This window comes from Nicotiana attenuata, unplaced genomic scaffold, assembly GCF_001879085.1.
Source record: "Nicotiana attenuata strain UT unplaced genomic scaffold, NIATTr2, whole genome shotgun sequence".
Classification (NCBI taxonomy): domain Eukaryota; kingdom Viridiplantae; phylum Streptophyta; class Magnoliopsida; order Solanales; family Solanaceae; genus Nicotiana; species Nicotiana attenuata.
The window spans coordinates 319,236-343,422 of NW_017670849.1; positions in this window are offsets into that span (position 1 = coordinate 319,236).

Below are 24,187 nucleotides of genomic sequence, written 5' to 3' on the forward strand. Positions count from 1 at the left end.
AGGCATGGGTAGGGGATCTGCTCAGTCGTCCAGTTCTTCAGTCGCCACATCATCTATGCATCCTCCAGCCCCAGCAGGCCATGGTACAGTTAGGGGTGGAGCTCGTGGTAGTGGTGGACCCAGCCGTTTCTATGCTTTGAGTGGTCGTCAGAATGTAGAGGCTTCTCCAGATATGATTACAGGTATCTTGTCTGTTCAGGCCATTGATTGTTATGCTCTTATTGATCCGGGGTCCTCTTTGTCTTATGTCACCCCATTCATTGCTTCAAGCTTTGGGATAGAACCCGAACAGCTTCATGAGCCGTTCTCTGTATCGACTCCGGTTGGTGATCTATTAAAGCCGCGCGGGTCTATAGGAATTGTGTTGTCACGGTATGTGGTCGCGTTACCACGGCCGATCTTATTGAGCTTGGAATGGTGGATTTTGATGTGATTATGGGGATGGACTGGCTTTATACTTGCTTTGCTAAACTTGACTGCCGAACGAGAGTCATGAGACTCGAGTTCCCTAATGAGCCGGTTATCAAGTGGAAAGGGAATGATGTGGTGCCGAAGGGTAGGTTTATTTCCTACCTTAAGGCTTCAAAGATGATTAAGAAGCGATGTATCTATCATTTGGTCCAGGTGGCGGACACCACTTCAAAAGTGTCTACCCCCGAGTCCGTGCCAGTCGTGAATGAGTTTCTCGAAGTGTTCCCGGACGAGCTTCCAGGGATTCCGCTAGATAGGGAGATTGATTTCGGGATTGATGTATTGCCAGATACGCAGCCAATATCTATTCCACCATACAGAATGGCTCCAGCGGAGTTAAGGGAGTTAAAGGAGCAGCTGAAGGATTTATTAGAAAGGGGTTTCATACGGCCGAGTGTGTCGCCGTGGGGTGCTCCGGTTCTCTTTGTCAGGAAGAAGGATGGGTCGCTCCGGATGTGTATTGATTATCGGCAGCTCAACAAAGTCACCATCAAGAATAAGTATCCTCTGCCTCGAATAGATGATTTGTTCGACCAATTGCAAGGTGCGAGGTTCTTCTCCAAAATTGATCTACGGTCCGGGTATCACCAATTGAAGATTAGGGAGCAGGATATATTCCCAAGACCGCTTTCAGAACTCGCTATGGTCACTTTGAATTCTTGGTCATGTCTTTTGGGCTAACCAACGCCCCGACAACCTTTATGGACCTTATGAATCGTGTCTTCAAGCCATTTCTAGACTCCTTCGTGATTGTTTTTATTGACGACATCCTTGTTTATTCGCGGAGCCGGGAGGATCATGCCGGTCACCTCAGGACAGTCCTGCAGACTCTTCATCAGCACCAGTTGTATGCTAAATTTTCAAAATGTGAGTTTTGGTTGGAGTCCGTTGCCTTTTTGGGTCATGTTGTTTCTAGTGAAGGGATTCAGGTAGACCCCCAGAAGATTGCAGCAGTAAAAGATTGGCCCAGACCCACGACCCCGACGGAGATTCGTAGTTTCTTGGGTTTGGCAGGGTATTATCGGAGGTTTGTGGAGGGATTCTATGCCCTCGCCTCACCATTGACTAAGTTGACGCAGAAAGCAGTTAAGTTCCAATTGTCCGACGCTTGTGAGAAAAGTTTTCATGAACTGAAGTTAAGGTTGACCTCGGCACCAATATTGACCTTGCCGGAAGGCACGGAAGGATTTGTGGTTTATTGCGATGCCTCCAGGATTGGTTTGGGGTGCGTGTTGATGCAACATGGGAAAGTTATAGCGTATGCTTCGAGGCAGCTCAAGAATCACGAGAAGAATTATCCGACACATGATTTGGAGCTTGCGGCAGTTGTGTTTGCTTTGAAAATATGGCGGCATTACCTTTATGGGGTCCATGTGGATGTGTTCTCAGATCATAAGAGTCTCCAATATTTGTTCAAGCAGAAGGAATTGAATTTAAGGCAGCGACGGTGGTTAGAATTACTCAAGGATTATGATCTGAACATTTTGTACCATCCAGGGAAGGCGAACGTGGTGGCCGGCGCTCTCAGTCGGAAATCTATGGGTAGTTTGGCTCATTTGGGAGTGGATCAAAGGCCCTTGGCTCGGGAGGTTTATCATATGGCCAGTCTAGGGGTTTGTATTTCGACATCAGTCAAGGGGAATGTTATGGTACACAATGGAGCAGAATCGTCACTCGTAGTGGAAGTCAAGGAAAAGCAGTTTATCGATCCAGCATTGGCTCAAATGAAGGAAGCAGTTTTGAGTAACAAGACTTCGGCATTTTCACTCGGCGACGAGGATGGTGTATTGCGATGTCAAGGTAGGCTGTGTGTTCCGGATGTGGATAAGCTTCGGGAGAGGGTAACGGCGGAGGCTCATAATTCCAGATATTCCGTGCATCCAGGTTCTACGAAAATGTATCATGACCTCAAGGAGATTTATTGGTGGAACGGTATGCAGAGGGGTGTGGTGGACTTTGTATCTAAATGCCCGAATTGTCAGCAAGTGAAGGCTGAGCATCAGCGGCCCGGTGGGTTAACTCAGCTTATGAAAATACCAATGTGGAAATGGGAGATGATCAACATGGATTTCGTGGTAGGATTACCTCGCACTCAGCGCAAGTTCGACTCAATTTGGGTAATAGTGGATCGACTCACCAAATCAGCTCACTTTTTTCCAGTCAAGTCCACCGATACTGCAGAACAATACGCTAGGTTGTATATCAAGGAGATAGTAAGGCTTCATGGTACTCCACTTTCTATTATCTCGGATCGAGGGGCCCAGTTCACAGCTAATTTTTGGAAGAAATTTCAGCAAGGTTTGGGTACTCAGATGAATCTCAGCACAACTTTCCATCCACAGACTGATGGTCAAGCGGAGCGGACTATTCAGACGCTGGAAGATATGTTGCGGGCTTGTGTCTTGGATTTCAAAGGTAATTGGGATGATCACTTGCCACTTATAGAATTTGCTTACAATAACAGCTTTCATGCTAGCATCCAAATGGCCCCATTTGAGGCATTGTACGGAAGGAGGTGCAGGTCTCCGATCGGATGGTTTGAAGTGGGTAAAGCAGAATTGATAGGACCGGATCTTGCACACCAGGCTGTGAAGAAAGTTAAAATCATTCAGGAAAGGATGAAGACTGCTCAGAGTCGCCAAAAGTCTTATACGGACATTCGTCGAAGGGAATTGGAATTTCAAGTTGATGATTGGGTGTTCTTAAGGGTATCTCTTATGAAGGGAGTCATGCGATTCGGGAAGAACGGGAAGCTGAGTCCTAGATATGTCGGGTCGTACCGGATCGTTCAAAGGGTAGGACAGGTGGCCTATAGGTTGGAATTGCCTCCTGAAATATCATTAGTGCACCCGGTGTTCCATGTATCTATGTTGAAGAAAGTAGTCGGAGATCCGTCCACTATCGTGCCAGTCGAGACTATCGAGGTTAATGAAGAGCTGTCGTATGAAGAAGTTCCGGTTGCCATTCTTGATAGACAAGTCCGTAAGTTGAGAAATAAGGAAGTTGCCTCATTTAAGGTGTTGTGGCGAAGTCAACAAGTTGAGGAAGCTACATGGGAAGCGGAGAAAGAAATGAAAGAGAAATATACCCATCTATTTGATCAAGTCTAGAAGAAATTATGTGACCTTTCTATTTCTAAAACAACTACTATTGTGTCCAAGTTGATTCCTTCCTAGATGCTAGTGAAGTCCCTCTAGTTGTGCAAGACTTATAGGTGTAGGGATTGTTTCAAGTCATGTGAACATTTCTTTGGTAAATGAAAGCCTTATAAAGACTCTTGTGTTAAGTAATCAATTAATGGTTGTATAAGTTGGTAATGAATTACTTGTATGCTTGTAATGTGTTGAAATGGCTAAATTATGTGAAACTCATTGAAATAACTGGTTCATAAGCAAAACGTATCAAGTGAACAAATGTGTGGAATTATTAAGGTAGGAAATTGTATAACAGTTGTATGGATGGTTGTAATTCTGTTATGGTGTTTTGAATTGTGTTTCGGGGGCCCTCTGTCAGGTAGAGATGTCCAAATTACAAAGGAAACTCTGGCAAAATTTTTCTAAAAATTTGGGAAATAGTGAAAGGTGTAGGAAGCTGCATAACATGTTTACAAAACCAACTGATCCTTGAAATATTAAAAAGCTTGAAATAGGTCCTCATTCGGGGACGAATGATTTTAAGTGGGGGAGGATGTGAGGCCCCGTAAAATTTTTGGCTCAAAACCTAGTATCTTGTGGTGTCAACTCCGAATATGTGTTAGGAATGCGTAGAATAAAGCTCGCCGCGGTTCGGACCCTTGGTATTGATCTAAGTTTGAAAAAAATCAAAAGAATCAATTTCCCAGAAAAATGCCATTATGCGGTCAAGAATGCGGTCGCAGATCTGGTATGCGGACCGCATTCCTATCGCATAGTGAAGCTGTGGTTTGGTTAAACTTGAGGTCAAGATGCGGTCCAAGATGCGACCGCATAATTGATATGCGGGCCGCATTTCTACCGCAGAGTGGAACAGAAGAGCTGTCAAAATTAATGTTGAAAATGCGGTCTATTATGCGATCGCATAACCAATATGCGGACCACATAATCGTTGCATAAGCTCCTCAGGGATTTGTGAAGGTCAGTTCTGCGGTGCACAATGCGACCGCATAACAGGAATGCGGACTGCATTCTTGTCGCAGACCCAAACAGATTCATCAGAGTTTTGGGGGCAATTCTGCGGTCCAATCTGCAGACTGCATTTCTGTTCTGCGATCGCAAATCTTGCTCGGCTTCTTTTCCTCTAAATTTTAAAACCCGACCCCTTTTGTAATAAAACACCCAACCCCTCATTCTTTAACGATCTTCTGCACAAAATAAGAGAGAGGAAGAGAGGGTCTTGAGAGAGAAAGTCATCTCCTCCAAAATTTGATTCTTCAAAACTATCCGGGCCGGGAAATCTCAAGCTTATCTTCATCCCCTTTCTCTTGCAGGTAAAATCCCTAACCCTTTTCATTGAATTTCAGGTTTAAACTACGGGGGGGGGGGGAGTCTCATGCATTGGTTCTTGGAGATAATGGTTAAAATTGTGCATGCATGTTTATTAAAACCCAAAACCTAGTGGGAATAACTGGGTGGGAGCAAAGACTTATACAAAGAAGGGGTTGATAACCTAAGTATGTTCTGGTAGTGATTTTGAACCTTGAATTCTAAGTTACGAGTATTAATTTGTGCACTATATTGCCGTTGCTAGATTTTTGGTGAATTGGAAGTAGAAATTAAAAAGGGATTCAACTCCAGGTATGTATGGCTAACTTTAACCTTTGTAAAATCGCCATGCTTGGTGTCCAAATACTTGGTATGTGATACCTTCATGGATTAGTTGTGAAGTTAAACTCTTGTGAGTAGTATGTGTTTCCTTGTGTAAACTATTTGTGAATTCATGTCAATGTTGTTCCTTAAACGTTGTTGGTTAAGACGTCCGATATGGTTGTGTAAGTAAATGGCAATAAACCAAGTTGTAATTGCGAATGTGTTATGTGGTAAGAACTGTGGAATAAATGATGGAAAGGAATCGAAATTGGTGATATTGAAATAACTGTGGTAACATCCTTTGTGCCTAGCTATGGAAAATTATTGTTGTGATTTAAATGGTACAACGGGCTATTGAAAAAGATGGAAATGGCATTGATAGTCATATAAACTCCGCGTGAGTTGTGTTGTTGTTCTTTGAGATGTGTTGCTGTTGTTATTGGAATTTGCTGTTGATTATTCCTGAAACTTGTTGCTGTTCCCCTTGTAAATTGTTGTTGTTGTGCTATTGTTTATGAATTGTGATTGCTCGGTGGGATCGGGTTGTGCGCCGCAACACGAAGTAATAAGGTGTGGGTTGTGGTGATAAGGGTAGAGGTAATAAGGGTGTCCGAGGTAATAAGGATGGAAAGTGATCGATATCACTATTGAAATGAAACATGAGAACATTGTGAAATTGAAAATGTGGAAATGATGATGGGGAAAAGGAGAGATTGTCAACTTGTTTGCCTTGATTGTTTTTTTTCCTTGTGTGTAATCAATTGTTGTTTCCCTCTATTGTTGTTATTCGTGTATGGTTTGAGGTTACTCAGGGTAAAGTTTGTTATACATACCAGTACAATTCAAATGTACTGACGTCCCTTTTGCCGGGGGCGCTAAATTCGTGTTATGATTGTAGGTGGATCCGTAGCAGGTACTCCAGTCCACCGATCGTAGCTCCCCTTCGTCCTCCATCAGTTTTTTGGTGAGCCCCTTTCCTCTGGGGGCCCTGCGTGGCTCAGGCCGCTTGTTTTTGGAGTTTTATTTTTGATTTGTGTAAGGTATAGCCGGAGCCTTGTTACCGGCAAATACTATATATCCTGTTGTACTATTAGAGGCTCCGTAGACAGTAGATGTGGGTTAGAAACTTGTGTAAATCCGTGTTTTCATACGTTGGTAACGAGTTGGTGATTTCACTACTATTATGTAAGTATGTATGTGTTTTGTAAATTAAAAAGTGTTCTTAATTAATTATTTGGCAAATCCTTGGAATAATTGAGTAAGGAAAACGTGGGGTAACATGTGGGTTAGGAAAGGCATCCAGGTTCGCTTGGCTGGGGCTACCCGGTCGGGCGCCGGTCATGTCCCTCGAATTTGGGGCGTGACACATACATAAAAAAAGTAAAGTTTTAGACAAAGGGAATCTGGGAAGGAGGGGTCCTAGGTTGGTTAGCCTATAGGATCACCCCACGCAATGCCCGATAAACACTCCTCAATGAGGGGCTACACGTGACATTAACGCGTAGTCATCATATCCATATCTACCCATTCCCACCCCTTAGCGGCTATTTAAGCGAGTGTTGTTTAGCGATCTATGCGTGCTGTTACCCGTCCCTTCTTAATGGTCCTGGAGGAAATTAGGACCTCTACCTATAGGGAGTTCTAGACAGACCCCTAAGGTTTAAAAGGAGAAAATACTAGGCGACAGGCAAGAACAAATAGGACTTTAGCAAATAAAGGCAGGAAAGAAGCAATTAAAGGCTCAGGTTTACCTCCTCAGATAATGCATGTAAACAGCAAGACTCAAACACAAACAAGGGCAGTATTATTAAACAGGATCCTAAGACATGATGTCTAAGTGAGTATCAAGACACAGAAGATATGCAGTTTTATTTTATGAGCTCAGAAGCATGGGCCCTAATCGGTTTGCCTACCGATCTTAAGCCTGTTAACCTTTAAGCAGTAAACACAAAGAGGCAGTTTCCAGTTTTATAAGAGTTGATTACCTAAGGCTTGCCTAGGCGTGGGATAGTGCACAGTTGTTACCAGAACCATTAGAACAATGAAGGGGTTATTTTACCTAAAGCATAATGTTCTAAGTGTTGCAAAGATATACAGGGATTATGACCAGTTTTACTTAAGCAGGGTAATTAGGCGTGAGACTGTTTTATATCCTTTTTCATGCATCAATAGTTTTGACTAGGTGTGATAAAGCGAGTGTGAACAAGATCCTAAAACAGGGTATCTAATATGCACGTATAAAATACGGAATGATTTATATGCAAAATTCCTGAAGCATGATTTCTAAATGCTCAGAGAGTTACGGCATTGTTAAGCATGATTTCCAGATACATAGGAGTAATAGTTTTGTGTTAATGCTTTTATTTAACCTAGAAGCAGGATTTCTAAGTGATAAATAAGGTCAAATGATCTGCTGAAGCAGTAAACCTAAAACATGATATCTAATGCATTACATGCTTTGAATGTGTTGGTCCTAGACATGGATTCCAATGCACATATAGGAAATGTAAACCTAAGGCCTGGTTTCTACCCATTGATATTGATAACATATGTAACTACCCTCCCCTTTTCACTAGCCAACCCCAATATTCGTTTACAATAATTATTACAAACCAATATTGAAATGAATTACATAGATAAAGAAAAAATAAGAAGTTACACTATAGGGAGCCTGAAAACAGGCCCAGATTTCCAGAACCTCAAATGCCAAGATTGTTTCATAGCCTTTCACATAATCCGGGTGTGTCAGAGTTCCCTAAGGACCTCAAGGGATCCCGGGCAGTGCTCACATCCAGATTTCATAATCATAGTACAGTGTGGAAGGGCCAGCTTCAATGTATCAGAGTTCAGAGGGATCTCATAGGGATCCCTAAGCAGTCACACATTAGAGGGGCATAATTTAAAACCTAAGAGTAGATGTGAGAGTGCTTGGCATAGTTTTGAAAAAGTTTTAGCAAGAAAGCAGTGTGAAAAGGGACTTAGTTGAAATGGTTTTGTAAATAAGAGAGTTGTGTAGTAAAACAGCTTTTTGAAAAGAGTTGTGGAATCAAATAAACAACAGACCCAACACAGAACCAAAAACAGGTTCTGCAACATTCAAAGAACAGCCTTCACACAGGGGTAATGGGAATTGGGGACATATAAAGCATATGCAGTGAGCACATAACAGACGGAAGTGCACATAGCTACAGAATCAGAAGTATTCTAGGGGGGTTCATGGGATTAGGGTACAGCATGAACTTCAGAATTAACACAGAACCAAGTAACTTAAGGTACAAATTATTTTGCCAAAGAAACGTTCATACTAAAACCAGTTAAACATAAAATAGAACAGAGTCACATTGAGGCATACTACAAAAGGGGGTAACATTTCATAAGCATGCTGATCCTAATGGGGTTAGTACATAACATAACTAGATAGACGAGAAAGCATCTCAACTACAGGTTGCACAACAAAACCATAGATAGAAACATACTAGAAACAGGATGAACTGAAGTAGTAAAAGAAACATATTGTTTTTGAAACTTGAATTGAAATCAAAACGTACCAGTATCGAGATAGTAAACACAAAGTGAAGAATAGGAGAGCACAATAATTAGCCTTAGCTTGGAGCCGGCTAACTCAGAATAGTAGCAAGTAACAAAGAAAGAAAGCTGAAAGCTTTTTGAGTATGAGAGAGTTTTTGAACCAATGTGTTCGTGTGTTTGTGTTAATGAGAGAGTATGTATATATAGTTTGAAACTAGGTAGAATAATAAGGTAAGAATCAAAGTCATGCATTAATTATGGAACTAGGTATCAATTAGTATAAAATCAGTATAAGTACTCCCTTTAATTAAGGGAATCAATTCGAACGGTAAGAACAAGTAGCAAATAAGGAAAGAAGTCAATGTGTAACTGGAGCATAACAGATAAGGAAATAATTCAAACATAGTAGGCACAGAGTAAACAATTAGGGCTAGATTCATAAGGTTCTAATTAAGGAAATAATATAAGAATCAATTAACAGTATAGTCAGCCATGTAATAAGGCAAGAAGTAAACTAAAGTCGCAAATCAATAAAGAATATTACCATAGGAAATCAGTAAAGGGTATCAATCACAGAAAATTAGGGATTCAACTAGAAATAGTACTAAATAGAGGAAATTGCCACAAATTTCTGTCAATAAACAAAGTAAACATAATATAGGCGGGAGAAGCAAACTCAAAAATCATAAGGGGGTAGAAAATCATAGAGACTCGGAACATATGCATGAGAAACAGACATACGCACAAATCAGACGAGCAAATAAGCAAAGACAGTCTCAGAACCCAAGATTGAAACCAAAAAATTAGGGATCTTAACATAGTTAATCAGATAAAAGGAAAAACTTAAATAAACTATTTAAACATAGTAAAAATCATATATTAATACCAAAATCAGAAGAAGAAGCGTTTTAAAAAGGGGCTAAGAAACCCTAGTTTTGAAGATGAAGAGTCGTTTTAGGAAAAACGGAAAATCTTTAAGGACAACAGCAAAATAACTCATAATATGCCCAGATCTATTACAGATCTAAGATAATCAAGAGCTAGTAATTAGGGTTCCATAGAGACAACCCAGAGAGAAAGAGAACCGGCCTAGAAACCACAGGTTCTAGCCGAAGATGGCAGGATCTTACTCGGACATGCAAGATTGGCCTGAGAATGACATGAAAAACCATGGGGGTGAGTTGAACCGCCTCTGGTTCCTTTGAGGACCTCAAGGCAGCAGCAACCGGCATAGGAAGAGAGCCATGGGGCTGGGGATGGTGGTGAGACCACCATGGTTACCGGCAAGGCGACGACAGGTAGATGAGCTAGGTTTAGCAGAGAGAGTCTTAAGAGAGATGAGAGATGTATCGGCGGAGAGAATGAGAGCAAATGAGCGGATGGGAATGAGGATTTAGGGGGTAGTCTTTTAGGTTAATTATGGAAAGGGGGGATCTGGACCGTTGATTAGAATTGATCAACGGTCCAGATTGGACCAGGGGTTGGGTCGGGTGATTTGATGGATTGGGCCTGGGGTTTTGGCTGTTTTAGTTGGGTTGGGGTTTGAATCAATTAGGCTAGAATTGAAAATGAAATAGGCTATTTGTTAAATACCCAATTAAATTAAATAAAACAATTTACAAAAATAGCTGATACTTGTACAAAAATGAATTTCATGCATAGAAAATAGTTAAAAATGATTACTTAGTATTTTAAAATACAAATGATTAAAATTCGGTCAAAAAATAGTATAAAATCATATGCTTGGGCTATAATTGCAAAGTTATTGCAATTGTAGCCAAACGATGCCAATTTGGCTAATTATGAAATAATTTGGTTTAAATAGGACCATAAATAATAAATTAAATCAAAAAATGCTTTTGAAATCACTTGTGATGCAATTCTGTAATTATTTATTGGAAATAAAATGCTGGGTAAATTAATAAAATATAGGAAAATTATGGAAAAATACCAATTGCTATTGATGCATGATTTTGAAGGTATATATGGAATTTTAAAAATATTTTGGGGAAAAATTGGGTATCAACAATACTTGTAATAAATCAATTTATAACAATCCCCATCTCCGCTTGAAAAGTCAATAAAGTCAACCCTCGGGCCCACTTGCTTGGATTTCGAAAATTTTCGAAAGTAAATATTACCCATAACTCATATGGCCTATATCCAGAAAATCTTCCAATTTCGTCCATGAATCGATCCTCAAATCAAGGATTTACCATTTCTCAACTTTGGGATCAAAATCCCAATTTGTACAATCCAAGCACGGATAAAAATAATAACCAAAAGAAATTATCATGGAGAAACATTAAAATAAAGGTCATATTTTACCCCCTTGTTGAGACGAGAACAACTCCGCAAAAATTACCTCAAACGGAGCTCTAGAACTCAAGATATATCAAAAATACTAAAATTCTCGGTTTAAAACACTGTCCAAATGATTTTTCATCATCGCCTTTGCGGGAGACCTTCGCATGCGCGAAGAGCAATTTTTCACGTTGACGTTCAACCAAGAAATCCATCTTCGCGTTCGCGGAACCACTCTCAGATTCGAGAAGATCAAATTTTCGCACCAGAAATCGACAATTTTGTCCGGCACGAAAATGGGCATAACTCTTTCATACGACATCGGAATTCGACGATTCTTGTTGCTATGGCTCCGTATTAAGATATGGATCTAATGGGTCAATCCAATCACAAATTAAACGTAGTTTTCTCAATATAGTTCCCTTTATGCCCAAAGAAACGACACTGAAACATCAAATAAGAGCACGACACAACCTAAACACCTCCGGAACACACCCAAGGCCCCGGGACCCCGTCCAATTACATAAACCAGTCCCAAAACATAACATGAGCCTGATCGAGGTCTCAAGTCATACCAAATAATATAGAAACTATGAATCGACTATCGAAACCTTTCTTCAAACTTCCAAATATTCAAACTTCGACGAACGCGTCTAATTCATACCTAAACATTCCAGAATGACGCCAAACTTTACGCACAAGTCACAAATCACGATACGAACATATTCCAAGTCTTAGAACCTGAAAATGGACATTGATAACACCAAAGTCCACTTCAAATCAAACTTAAGAAATTCTAAAACCTTCAAAATGTCAACTTTCCATATTAAGCGCTGAAATGCCCCCGGATCACCCGATACTCAACCCGAAGATACGTCCAAATCCAATATCATTATACGAACCTATTGGAACCCTCAAAACCAATTTTGAGGTTATTTACTCAAAAGTCAAACCCTGTCAACTCTTCAAACTTAAAGCTTGCGAATTTAGAATTTTTTTTCCAAATCAAATCCGAATTTCTCGAAATTCAAATCCGAACCCACATACATGTAGTAATACATGAAGTGAAGCTACACAAGGCCTCAAACCTTCAAACGTCGCGCTAGAGCTCAAAATGACCGGTAGGGTAATTATAGTTCGATCACGTTTTTAAAAAGTTCTTCATTGGAGTGATACACGAGCAAAATTAGCTATGGCATTCACTTTCTTTGCACGAACAATCTTCCTGCTCTTAAGAAAAGAGGGGCAGCTGTAAATATATAATTTTATCTCTTTCCATTTCTCCTACATCATTTTTTTATGGTTTATTGTGTGTGTTTGTAGATTTTAGCATTAGATTACTAATTAGCTTGTTAAGGGGTTAAAAGGATTGGTTTTTTTTAATTCTTCACCCAAATTGGGCCAAAAATTGGGGCAAATCAGCAGCCCAAATCGGTGTGACCCAGTCCAAGATGATACTGAGATCAAACGGCGTAGTTTCATATTGAAACTACGTCATGTCATTTAGTAAACTTAAGAATCAATCCCGTTCGTTCATCTCGCCTTGATACAACGGTCCTCATTTGATCCCCCAAGAGGTATGAAACCCCTCTAAAATCAGAAAAATGGGCCATTTTTTCATAACCCCAAACCCTAGCGTCCTCTATCTCTCTCTCCATTCCCTCCCTGCCACCGCCCCCCTCCCCATGGCAGCCCCACCGGCTACCGCCGTCCGCCACCTCCAAATCACCCCAAAATTTTACCACTTATTCCTCTCAACCTCCTCTCCATGAATCCACCACCCAAATCCCTACCCAAAAAAATGGCAAAATTCAACCCTAATCGCGTCGCCGCTGTTCACCGCCTCCAACCCTCACACCCCCCCCCCCTAAAAAAAAAATTCACAACTTCTTCCTCTCAGCCTCCTCTCCATGAATCCAAGTCTCAAATCCTCTAAATCCGTACCAATCTCCTAAAATCTAGCTTTGACCGAAACCCTAGTTTACTTTGTTCTTGAATTGTTTTTCAAGTTTTAGCCGCCCCCACACCATAATACGTATATAAATGGATAAATATCAAAGAAATCTATCCATTCCTACCGATTTCACCCCCGAAAAACACCACCACCATCGGTGACCACCACTGTCGCCGCACTTCCGCCGTCATTGCCTCTCAAACCGGACTCGAGCAAGGTTGTGTTGTTGACATACATCGAAAACGGACTCGAATTCATCGAAGTTCATGGTTTTGATGAATATCAACAATCTAATCTTGCTCGAACCGAACAACTTCCATTGTCGCACCACTGTTGACGTACCACCGCTTGCCCGGATGATTGAGTTGGTATAATTCCTTATCCTTTTTTCCGTCACTGATTTTTGTGTTCTTTGTGATTAGTTTTAGAATTTGAGTTTAGGTTAGGTCCGTTAGCGATCATCTACTTCGTAGTATTTATTTTTATTTTGTCGCTTAATTATAATCGTCCAAGTTTGATTAGCAATGATACTTCAAAGTTTTATCTTCGAATAATTGATTTTTGCATCTTAGTAGTTTAAAGCATGTACTTCAATTTTTCAAAGAATATTTATGTAGTTTCTTGTTTTCGTTCCCGTAGCTCAACACGTGGTTTAACTTGGTGATTAGCTGAACAATTGCTCTCTTAATATTCTAGAATAATCGTTTAGTTAGTATGGTTGTTTGTTTGATTTTTTTTCATGTCGTTAGGTTTGAATCACCTGTTGGATTGTAATTTTGAGTTTGTCTTTCTTACGTTGCCAATATTTTAGTTTAGTTACTAGTTTGTGTGTTTAAAGATTTGGTGTTAGTCCTAATTAACTAGATCAAGTTTGAAGTAGTTGTTTAGTATAGGTAGTTATATGTTTGAGTCTTGTTGTTTCTTGCTAATTAGCTCTTAACCGATCTTGTTCGAATTACTAGTTGTTTGAACTAGATTGAATCTGGTTTCTCTTGGTGGACTAGATAATTTTAAACTTTTTTTGAGGTATTAAGAGAAAAGGGAAAGAAAGGTGAGTGCTTGAGTGTAAGGCCTTTGTTTGGTTGCTTCTAGTTGTTCAAAGACTTTTGGAGTACAAAACTCAAAAGTCATTTGTTTGGTAAAAATATGCTACTTTTGGATAGCTTTTTGGACCAAAGTCTGCCTTTGAATAGAAGACCCCCATCATCATTTCCACATTTTCAATTTCACAATGTTCTCATGTTTTATTTCAATAGTGATATCGATCACTTTCCATCCTTATTACCTCGGCCACCCATATTACCTCGGCCACCCTTATCACCACAACCCCACACCTTATTACTTCGTGTTGCGGCGCGCAACCCGATCCCACCGAGCAATCACAATTCACAAACAATAGCACAACAACAACAATTTACAAGGAGAACAGCAACAAGTTTCAGGATTAATCAACAACAAATCCCAATAACAACAGCAACACATCTCAAAGAATAACAACACAACTCACACAGAGTTTATATGACTATCAATGCTATTTCCATCTTTTTCAACAGCCCGTTGTACCATTTAAATCTTAACAATAATTTTCCACAGCTAGGTACAAAGGATGTTACCACAGTTATTTCAATATCACCAATTTCGATTCCTTTCCATCATTTATTCCACAGTTCTTACCACATAACACATTCGCAATTACAACTTGGTTTATTGCCATTTACTTACACAACCACATCGGACGTCTTAACCAACAACGTTTAAGGCACAACATTGACATGAATTCACAAATGGTTTACACAAGGAAACACATACTACTCACAAGAGTTTAACTTCACAACTAATCCATGAAGGTATCACATACCAAGTATTTGGACACCAAGCATGGCGATTTTACAAAGGTTAAAGTTAGCCATACATACCTGGAGTTGAATCCCTTTTTAATTTCTACTTCCAATTCACCAAAAATCTAGCAACGGCAATATAGTGCACAAATTAATACTCGTAACTTAGAATTCAAGGTTCAAAATCACTACCCGAACATACTTAGGTTATCAACCCCTTCTTTGTATAAGTCTTTGCTCCCACCCAATTACTCCCACTAGGTTTTGGGTTTTAATAAACATGCATGCACAATTTTAACCATTATCTCCATGAACCAATGCATGAGACTCCCCCCCTAGTTTAAACCTGCAATTCAATGAAAAAGGTTAGGGATTTTACCTGCAAGAGAAAGGGGATGAAGATAAGCTTGAGATTTCCCGGCCCGGATAGTTTTGAAGAATCAAATTTTGGAGGAGATGACTTTCTCTCTCAAGACCCTCTCTTCCTCTCTCTTATTTTGTGCAGAAGATCGTTAAAGAATGAGGGGTTGGGTGTTTTATTACAAAAGGGGTCGGGTTTTAAAATTTAGAGAAAAAGAAGCCGAGCAAGATCTGCGGTCGCATTCTGCGACCGCAGAACAGAAATGCGGTCCGCAGATTGGACAGCAGAATTGCCCCCAAAACTCTGATGAATCTGTTTGGGTCTGCGACAGGAATGCGGTCCGCATTCCTGTTATGCGGTCGCATTGTGCACCGCAGAACTGACCTTCATAAATCCCTGAGGAGTTATGCGACGATTATGCGGTCCGCATATTGGTTATGCGATCGCATAATAGACCGTATTTTCAACATTAATTTTGACAGCTCTTCTGTTCCACTCTGAGGTAGAAATGCGGCCCGCATATCAATTATACGGTCGCATCTTGGACCGCATCTTGACCTCAAGTTTAACCAAACCACAGCTTCACTATGCGATAGGAATGCGGTCCGCATACCAGATCTGTGACCGCATAATGGCTTTTTTTTGGGAATTTGATTCTTTTGATTTTTTTCAAACTTAGATCAATGAAGAATTCTACGCATTCCTAACACATCTTCGGAGTTGACACCACAAGATACTAGGTTTTGAGCCAAAAATTTTACGGGGCCTCACAGTATGTACACAACTTGCTCAAAGCCTTTGTCTTATTACTTGAGTCATACAATGCCCAACATGCTTTATTTGCAATTATGTGTTCAACTACTTATTTATTAAAGGACTAATTCATAAGTATAAGTTCGGCCGGGACCCACCGTTGTGGATCGAGAGGGGCGCCTAACACCTCCCCATCAAGGTTATTTCGAGCCCTTACCCTAAAGCTCTGGTAATGCGAACTGGTCTAAGAGTTAATCGCTCTAGGTGCCCTAATGCACCATAATCCGTTAGGTGGCGACTCTTCAAATACCCAAATCCCAAAAGGAAACGAGTCGATTCCCCCATGGAATGTCAAAACCTGGACTTTCTCCGCAAGGAGGAAAAAAGGGGGCGTGACAAGTATTAGAGTATATTTTTATTGGTTTGCACATTGTTTGACTAGTTTTGGAGCGACGGGCAATAGTTTGAGGTGTTAGAGTGGCGTTAGAGCTGGTTATGGAACTTCGAAGCGAGGTAAGTCTCCTATCTAACCCCGTGAGGGGGGATTTACCCCGTAGGTGTTATATTCTTATGTGCTACATGTTGTGGGAGCTACGCATGTATGAGGTGACTGGTGTTCATGTGTATGCTAGAAATCCTAATTTTGTCCGGGTAGACTTAGGTTCACGCGACGCTATAACTGTACTATTTGAGTTATCTTTGCTCGTTTAATTCCTTTATTTCGCGTACGACTTGAGCATAGACTTGCATAGGGTTATAGACTTGCTATTTTAGAGATGTGACGAGCTACTTGATAATCCGTGGAATAATTTGTTCTTCTCTTATGAATTTCTCCCGCGTTGTGCGTATTCATTGCTTAGTTTTCCTCAAATTTCATAACTTACACGTATATTCTTGAGTGGGGTCAAGTACCCGTTAAAGCTTCTTGTTCTAATGGGATCGGGGCCGTTTACCAGGATCATGTACCACACTCTTATGGGAGCGGGCAGTTCGCCTCGGCAGTATAATATATGCATCTATGGTTCGTGCCGCTCGACCCTCTATAGTGTACATGTTATGATGGGATCTGGCCGTTCGCCTCGGGGATATCATATTCCTTTAGGGATCGGGCCATACGACCTTGGCATAGTATCGCTAGCAATCCGAATATTCATGAGATTTTCCTTCTATTGATGCCTTTCATTTATATGGTATTTCTTATTCATTTGATATTTGCACTGAATATTATCTGAGCTGTTGATATAGAATACAAGATTGAGAAATTGGCATCGTTAAAAGATATTTTGGAAGATTGTGTTAGTTACAAAATTACCCCAGTACAATTGTCGTGCTTCTTATCTATATATTTATGATTTTCTAGATTGATCTATTGGACCACTAGTAATTGTCGATGTCGACCCCTCGTCACTACTTCTCCGGGGTTAGGCTAGATACTTACTGGGTACATGTTGATTTACGTACTCATGCTGCAGTTTTGCACTAAATGTGCAGGATCTGACAGGTTCATTTGGCGATTATCTTTGCGTGTAGGCGCAACTGTTGAGGAGACTATATGCGAGTTACATTCCAGGCTACGCACAGCAGTCCACAAAGTCTCCATCGTACTACTTATCTTATTCTGTCTTATTTACATTCTAGACAGATGTTGTATTACTATCGTACTCCTTAGTAAATGCTCATACACTTGTGACACCCGGTTTTGGGGTATACTAGTTGATGCTTACGGTTCTATATATTATCATTACCTTTCATTTCTCTTATTAACTACAAATTTTGTACGTTCCCGTGAATTTAAAAGTGTAAATTTTCTTCCTTATTAAAATTATGATTTTGAAAGTAATAAAATGAGTAATTAAATCGACCAATCACTATTGGCTTGCCTGACGGCAGTGTTAGGCACCTCACGACCTATAGTAGATTTTGGGTCGTGATAGCTTAGTATCAGAGCTCTAGGTTCACTTGGGTATCACAAGTCATGAGCAAGTCTAGTAGAGTCTTGCTGATCGGTACTGAGACGTCTGTACTTATCTTCGAGAGGCTACAGGGCTGTTAGGAGCACTTCCCTTATTGATTCCTCGTTGTGCGATTTGATTCCATTGAAGCTAATACCTTCATTTCCTTTCTACTCAATCTTATGCGACGTTGAGCGTGGGTTATCATTTGGGCATCGAGGAGTTCTAATGGTACTGCAGATGTGGTGCAGGCTGTTTCTCCCTGTGTATTCGATTAGGCTATTATCGTCGCCTCATGGAGGGATGTTCTACCATTTCGCGCAATGTTAGTGTTAACTACGGTTTCGCTACTACGTACAGTGTATTATGATATTCATGAGTGGTTAACGTGCTTTTTTGTATAAATAGTAGGGTGCTTATTTGTGTGTCACGGCAATGAATACCTTGGAACGAGGATTATTCGGTCCATGGTTTGGAGGTTCGACATTTAATTCCAGGGGAGGAAAGGCAATCGCACTATGGATGTTCAGGCTTTGGTTAATGGAATAACGAGACTTGATATTTTCGAGCGTGGTGGAATTCTCATTTGCGACATGGTATTGTTGTCCTTGTTTGAACGTATTAAGGTTTGCCGATGTTATGGTCTTTTTTGATTTGCCTTCGGGGAAGGGTGTTGTGAAATGGTTTCTGAGAAGCGATTGTCAGAGATGGCGGTATGTAGTGGTTTCAGAATCGAATTGGTGTTTCTAATGTTGATGGCTCGAGAAAGATGATCTTCGAGGAGGCTTAGAGTTGGTAGCAAATTATTGGTTCAGGTGCTACAGGGATGGATTTTCATTTGAGGCAACATTTGGGTAGTGGAGGATGAGGAGGGACATGGTGGGAGGTGTCTCGCGGTGGTTGAATTGCTAGCAGGTCAGGTGTGAACAACAGAGGTCAAGAAGTTGCGTAAAGAGATGGTTTAACCAAAGTGGGAGTGGCAGAGTAGCGTATGAATTCTGTGGAAGGATAGCCACGTACCTTGAGGAAGCTTAGAGCGATTTGGGAGTCATAGTGAAAAGTGACTAGGTCTACAGACTTTATTTGGAATGGTGGTTACTTTATGGAGGAAGATTGAATATGGCAGAAAGGAGTTTGCTTGAAATGAAAACGGGTGTGAAAACTTGATTATCGTTTCGGATGAAACATGACTTTGAGTTTGGAATGTATTGTCGGACTTTCAGTTGATGTCAATGGGGAATGAACAAACTCTTACAGCTGGTGGACGAGCATGGGCTCAGGAGGGTTTACTGATTTTGTGGTGGTTATACTAATGCAGCGTCATTGGAAGATGTCGGTGTGGAATTCCACAGGGTTATCTCCTGTGAGCAGGTTAGCGATTGCGATTTTGATGAGTTTTCTATGAAGAGTTCTACTTACTACCCGGTAGGAGGTCGAGTACGCGATTGTGGCTGATAATTTGGGATGTTTTATGAAGAGTTTAACAAGAGATTTCGAGAGTTTTGTCGAGTTATGATGCGAGATCATGGTAATAGAGAAGGAGGAATCTTTGTGGGTTTTACATTATGTGATGGTAGCTTAAAGCTCAGTGGGGGAGCCCTCCGTCTACGATTAGATTGCATGGTTGTCTGCTTTTGCGGTTTTTGATTATCGGTGCATTGATGACTAAGAAAAAGAAAATATCAGGGGTGATTCGAGCAAAGAAATTGTCAAATATGTGCAATATTTTGCCTTATCGGTTCATGTTTAGGTTTTGGGAAGACTCTGTGTTTATGCTTCTTGTGGATGTGATGTACACGGAAAAGAATTCATCCGGTTGCTTCTTTGAGAGGGTGTTCATGTGCTTGCAGAGCATTGGAGTTTGATTATATTCAGGACCAGGTCAGAGTGGGTGACTCTCAACAACGGTTCTAGTGGGTTCAAGAACTAAAGTGCAGTGCCTAAGGATTTTGGGTCCGTTGTGTGGTTAAGAATCGAGTTTTTACAGTGGGTTATAAAAGGGTCTTGGAGTGTTTTATGTTATCATCGGGTCTGCGGTGAAGTATTAGAGAAATAGGAGGAAACAACTTCGGATTCATACAGGATCTTTCAGAATGGGTGTACCAGTTGGAGGTGCTGTTGTGCGTATAAGGAGGGTATGAGATGGTTCATGGGTATTAAGACAATGTGGTCTCGTGAATTGGGTCACTAGGGATGAGTGTTGTTGGGTTACATTATGTTTTTAATGGAGCTAATATTATTTCTAAGGCAAGTCAAGAGTAAATTGGAAAACGTTGGGTCGGTTAGTAATGATTGAATCAACTTGATTGTGGCAATGAACAGTTCCTTCGGCGTGTTAAGTTATTTATGTGGTTTGTGGTTGTACGTGCGGGCTTGACAGCTACCATAATTTGATTGATTTGGGAGGTATTTGATTCAAATGGCCTTGTTGTGTAAATGGATTCCGGAAGAGTTATGGCAGTTTAGACCACGACTTGAGGTTTGTATTTTCTGCGGTTATGTGAATTCGGTTGCGTGTTACAATTGTTCTTCTGAAATGAGTGGAGTGAAAGGGGTTCTAGCCAATGAAGTGTTTATTCTACTGGTAGTTCATGGGTTATGATGAAATTCTTGGATTCTCGCATAGCGACATGATATATGATGTGAGTAGCATGGGAATTGGAAGTTGAGGATCAAGGTTTCGACTCGATGTTGATAGGAATGTCACGAGCTCAGATGAGCAGGGAAGAATTCAGATGTTCTAAGTAAGCTGACATTTTCTTTAGTGTCACCTGAGAACGGTGTTCTATGTAAGGCTTTGTGTACTCATTTGCGTATTCTTGATTTGCTTTACATAATTAGTACGGTTGGTGGTATGGAGATGCAGACTTCGCTACCTGGTGCGAAAGGTTGTGGTAGCGTATCCCACGGGGGAATTTGTATAAGTGTGACCTGTTAGTCACTTGACTGTTAAGGATCGAAACCAAGCAAGGAGATTATGGTACTATCGTTAATGTGAGAGTTTATGCCTAGAAGGAGCTCTATTCCTTTGGTTGTGAACTGTGGGAGTATGTTCCGGATTGGGATGGCTGCTTGTATGTGTCATGAATGGGGCCACCGTGGATCTTTGAAAGGTTTTTGGCCCAGTATGGGATGATTGGAATCGGCTTGGAGTCCATTGATAGGTCTAATGTGAATGTGTGCTCTACATCAGGTTGGATGTGTTCATTCAGCATAGCATGGCTTATGGAGGAGTCTTCGAGCGTTGGATGTTATTCTCACCGTGAACTATTCCATGTAATACAATATTGTGCCATGTGGGTTGTGAGACAGCTTGATTAATTGCACATGTGTTGTGGTCCCGTGTAGCTTGCGGTGTTATATGAACAGGATGGCTCTCGAGATGCAAGTCATTTATCACACCATAGCTGTTCTTGGGTTTTGTAGCGTATAGCGCTATCCGTCTCCCTAGGGCTATATTTTTGCACTTAGCGTGCTTGTGGTCGATATTCGGGTATTTCGTAGGTATAAGCATTTAGGCTTGATGGGTACTTTATTGTTATCTGTGGATCGAGTGGCACGCCGCCACGTGTTTGTTGTTTGGATCAGGTTGCACGCCGCAACAGTATCATGTTTGGATCGGGTTGTACGCCGCAACGATATCATGTGTGGATCGGGTTGCACGCCGCAATAGTGAGATGTTGAATACGGTTCCCTATATTTATCTTTGTGTATTTTGTTCCTCATTTTCTGAGAAGAGTTTATAGCATCCGTTTGACCGTTTTATTCGTTACGTGGGCCGGGTAGTTCTTTCCAAAGTTCGTTTCTCCTTATGTATCACATTCGAGTTTTTAGCTTGTTGGCACATTGATGGCGTCATATGATATTTTTGGCGGTGTTGAGATGTCTTATTTCTCGAGCAGCTTGTACTGGGTTAGACGAGATTATTGGACCTAAAATTAGCGCAATCAGTTTTATATATGGTATATTAAAGAGCAAATATCGTTATTCAGTTCAGAATGAGGTAATGGTTCTTGTCAGGAGGAGATACTCCATGATTTGTTGATTCGGCAGGTGGTTATGAGTTTCTACACATCTCTTCCGTCGTGACAGTATTGCGAGAGTTGGAACATGGCTTATATGTGTTATGAGGTGTATTGCGGGCACCGGATTCATGAAATTGCAGCTATTGTTGTCGAAGGGTGTTATTATTGTCAAGCAACTTATGTGGTACATGGTGTGATTTCAGCGGAGTATGACCATGTTGGGTACAGTGTCTGGTGATTGATGCGGTATTCGTATGTTGGAATCAGGTCTCGTGGTGGATTTCGGATGTTGGAATTTGGCCCTAAGGCTTGTTGGCTAAGGTAAAAGAGAGGATCTTCAGTCTAGCTTAAGCTAATGTGCTTGCGTGGGTTGTGGTGGCAAGGGTAGGTGCACGGGGGGTTAAACAGTGATTTTGGGCAACTTCGGAGTAGTTCTTAGCACGTTCGAGGAAAAACGTATGTTTAAGTGGGGGAGAGTGTATTATGAGCCTTCATGTATTACCACATGTACGTGTGGTCGGAATTGAATTTCGGGAAATTCGGAGTTGATTTGGAAAGAAAATTCTAAATTCGGAAGCTTTAAGTTGGAAGAGTTGATCAGGGTTTGACTTTTGAGTAAACGACCTCGGAATCAGGATTTGAAGGTTCCAATAGGTTCGTACGATGATTTCGGACTTGGGCGTTTGTTCGGGTTGAGTATCGAGTGATCCGGGGGAATTTTGGCGCTTAATATGGAAAATTGAAATTTTGAAGGTTTTAGAATTTCTTAAGTTTGATTTGAAGTGGGCTTTGGTGTTATCGATATCTGTTTGAGGTTTCGAGCCTTGGAATAGGTTCGTATCGTGATTAGTGACTTGTGCCTAAAGTTTTGCCTCATTCCGGAGTGTTTAAGTATGAATCAGACGCGTTCGTCGAAGTTTGAATGTTTGGAAGTTTAAAGAAAGCTTTCGATCATCGATTCTTAGTTTTGATATTTTTGGTGTGATTTGAGGCCTCAAGCAGGTTCGTTTTATGTTTTGGGACTGGTTTGTGTAATTGGACGGGGTCCCGGGGGCCTTGGGTGTGTTCCGGAGGTGTTTAGGTTGTGTCGCGCACTTATTTGATGTTTCGGTATCGTTTCTTTGGACATAAAGGGAACTATATTGAGCAAACTACCTCTGATTTGTGATTGGATTGAACCATTATATCCATATCGTAATTACGGAGCCATAGCAACAAGAATCGTCGAATTCTGATGTCACATGGAGAGAGTTGTGCCCATTTCCGTGTCAAACAAAATTGCTGGTTTCTGGTGCGAAGTTTTATTCTTCGGGAACGCGCAAGAGGTTCCGCGAACGCGAAGAAGGATTTCTTGGTTGACCGGTCAATGCAAAAAATTTCTCTTCACGAGCGCGAAGGTCTCGCGCGAAGGCGATGAAGAAAAATCATCTGGACAGTATTTTAAACCGAGAATTTTATTATTTTGGGTATATCTTGAGTTCTAGAGCTTCGTTTGAGGTGATTTTTGTGGCGTTGCTCTCGTCTCAACAAGGGGGTAAATATCTGACCTTTATTTTGATGTTTCTCCATGATTATTTTTGTTGGTTATTATTTTTATCCATATTTGGATTGTAGAAATTGGGATTTTGAGACCCAAAGTTGAGAAATGGTAAATCCTTGGTTTGAGGGTCAATTCGTGGATGAAATTGGATGATTTTCTGGATATAGACCCTATGGGTTATGGGTAATATTTATTTTTAAATATTATCGGAATCTGGGCACGTAGGCCTGAGGTTCGACTTTATTGACTTTTCGAGCAGAGTTGGGGATTGTTATAAATTGATTTATTATGAATAATAGAGTGTATTTTTATTGGTTTGCACATTGTTTGACTAGTGTTGGAGCGACAAGAATCGATTTGAGGTGTTAGAGTTGCGTTGGAGCCGGTTATAGAACTTCAGAGCGAGGTAAGTCGCCTGTCTAATCCTGTGAGTGGGAATTTACCACGTTGGTGTTATATTCTTATGAGCTACATGTTGTGGGAGCTACGCACGTAAGGGGTGACGGGTGTCCGTGCGTATGCTAGAATTCCAAATTTTGTCCGGTTAGACTTAGGTTCACGTCATGCTATAACTGTAATATTTCAGTTATCTTTGCTTGTTTATTCCTCTATTTCTCGTACGACTTGAGACTAGACTTGCATAGGGTGATAGACTCGCTATATTTGAGATGTGACAA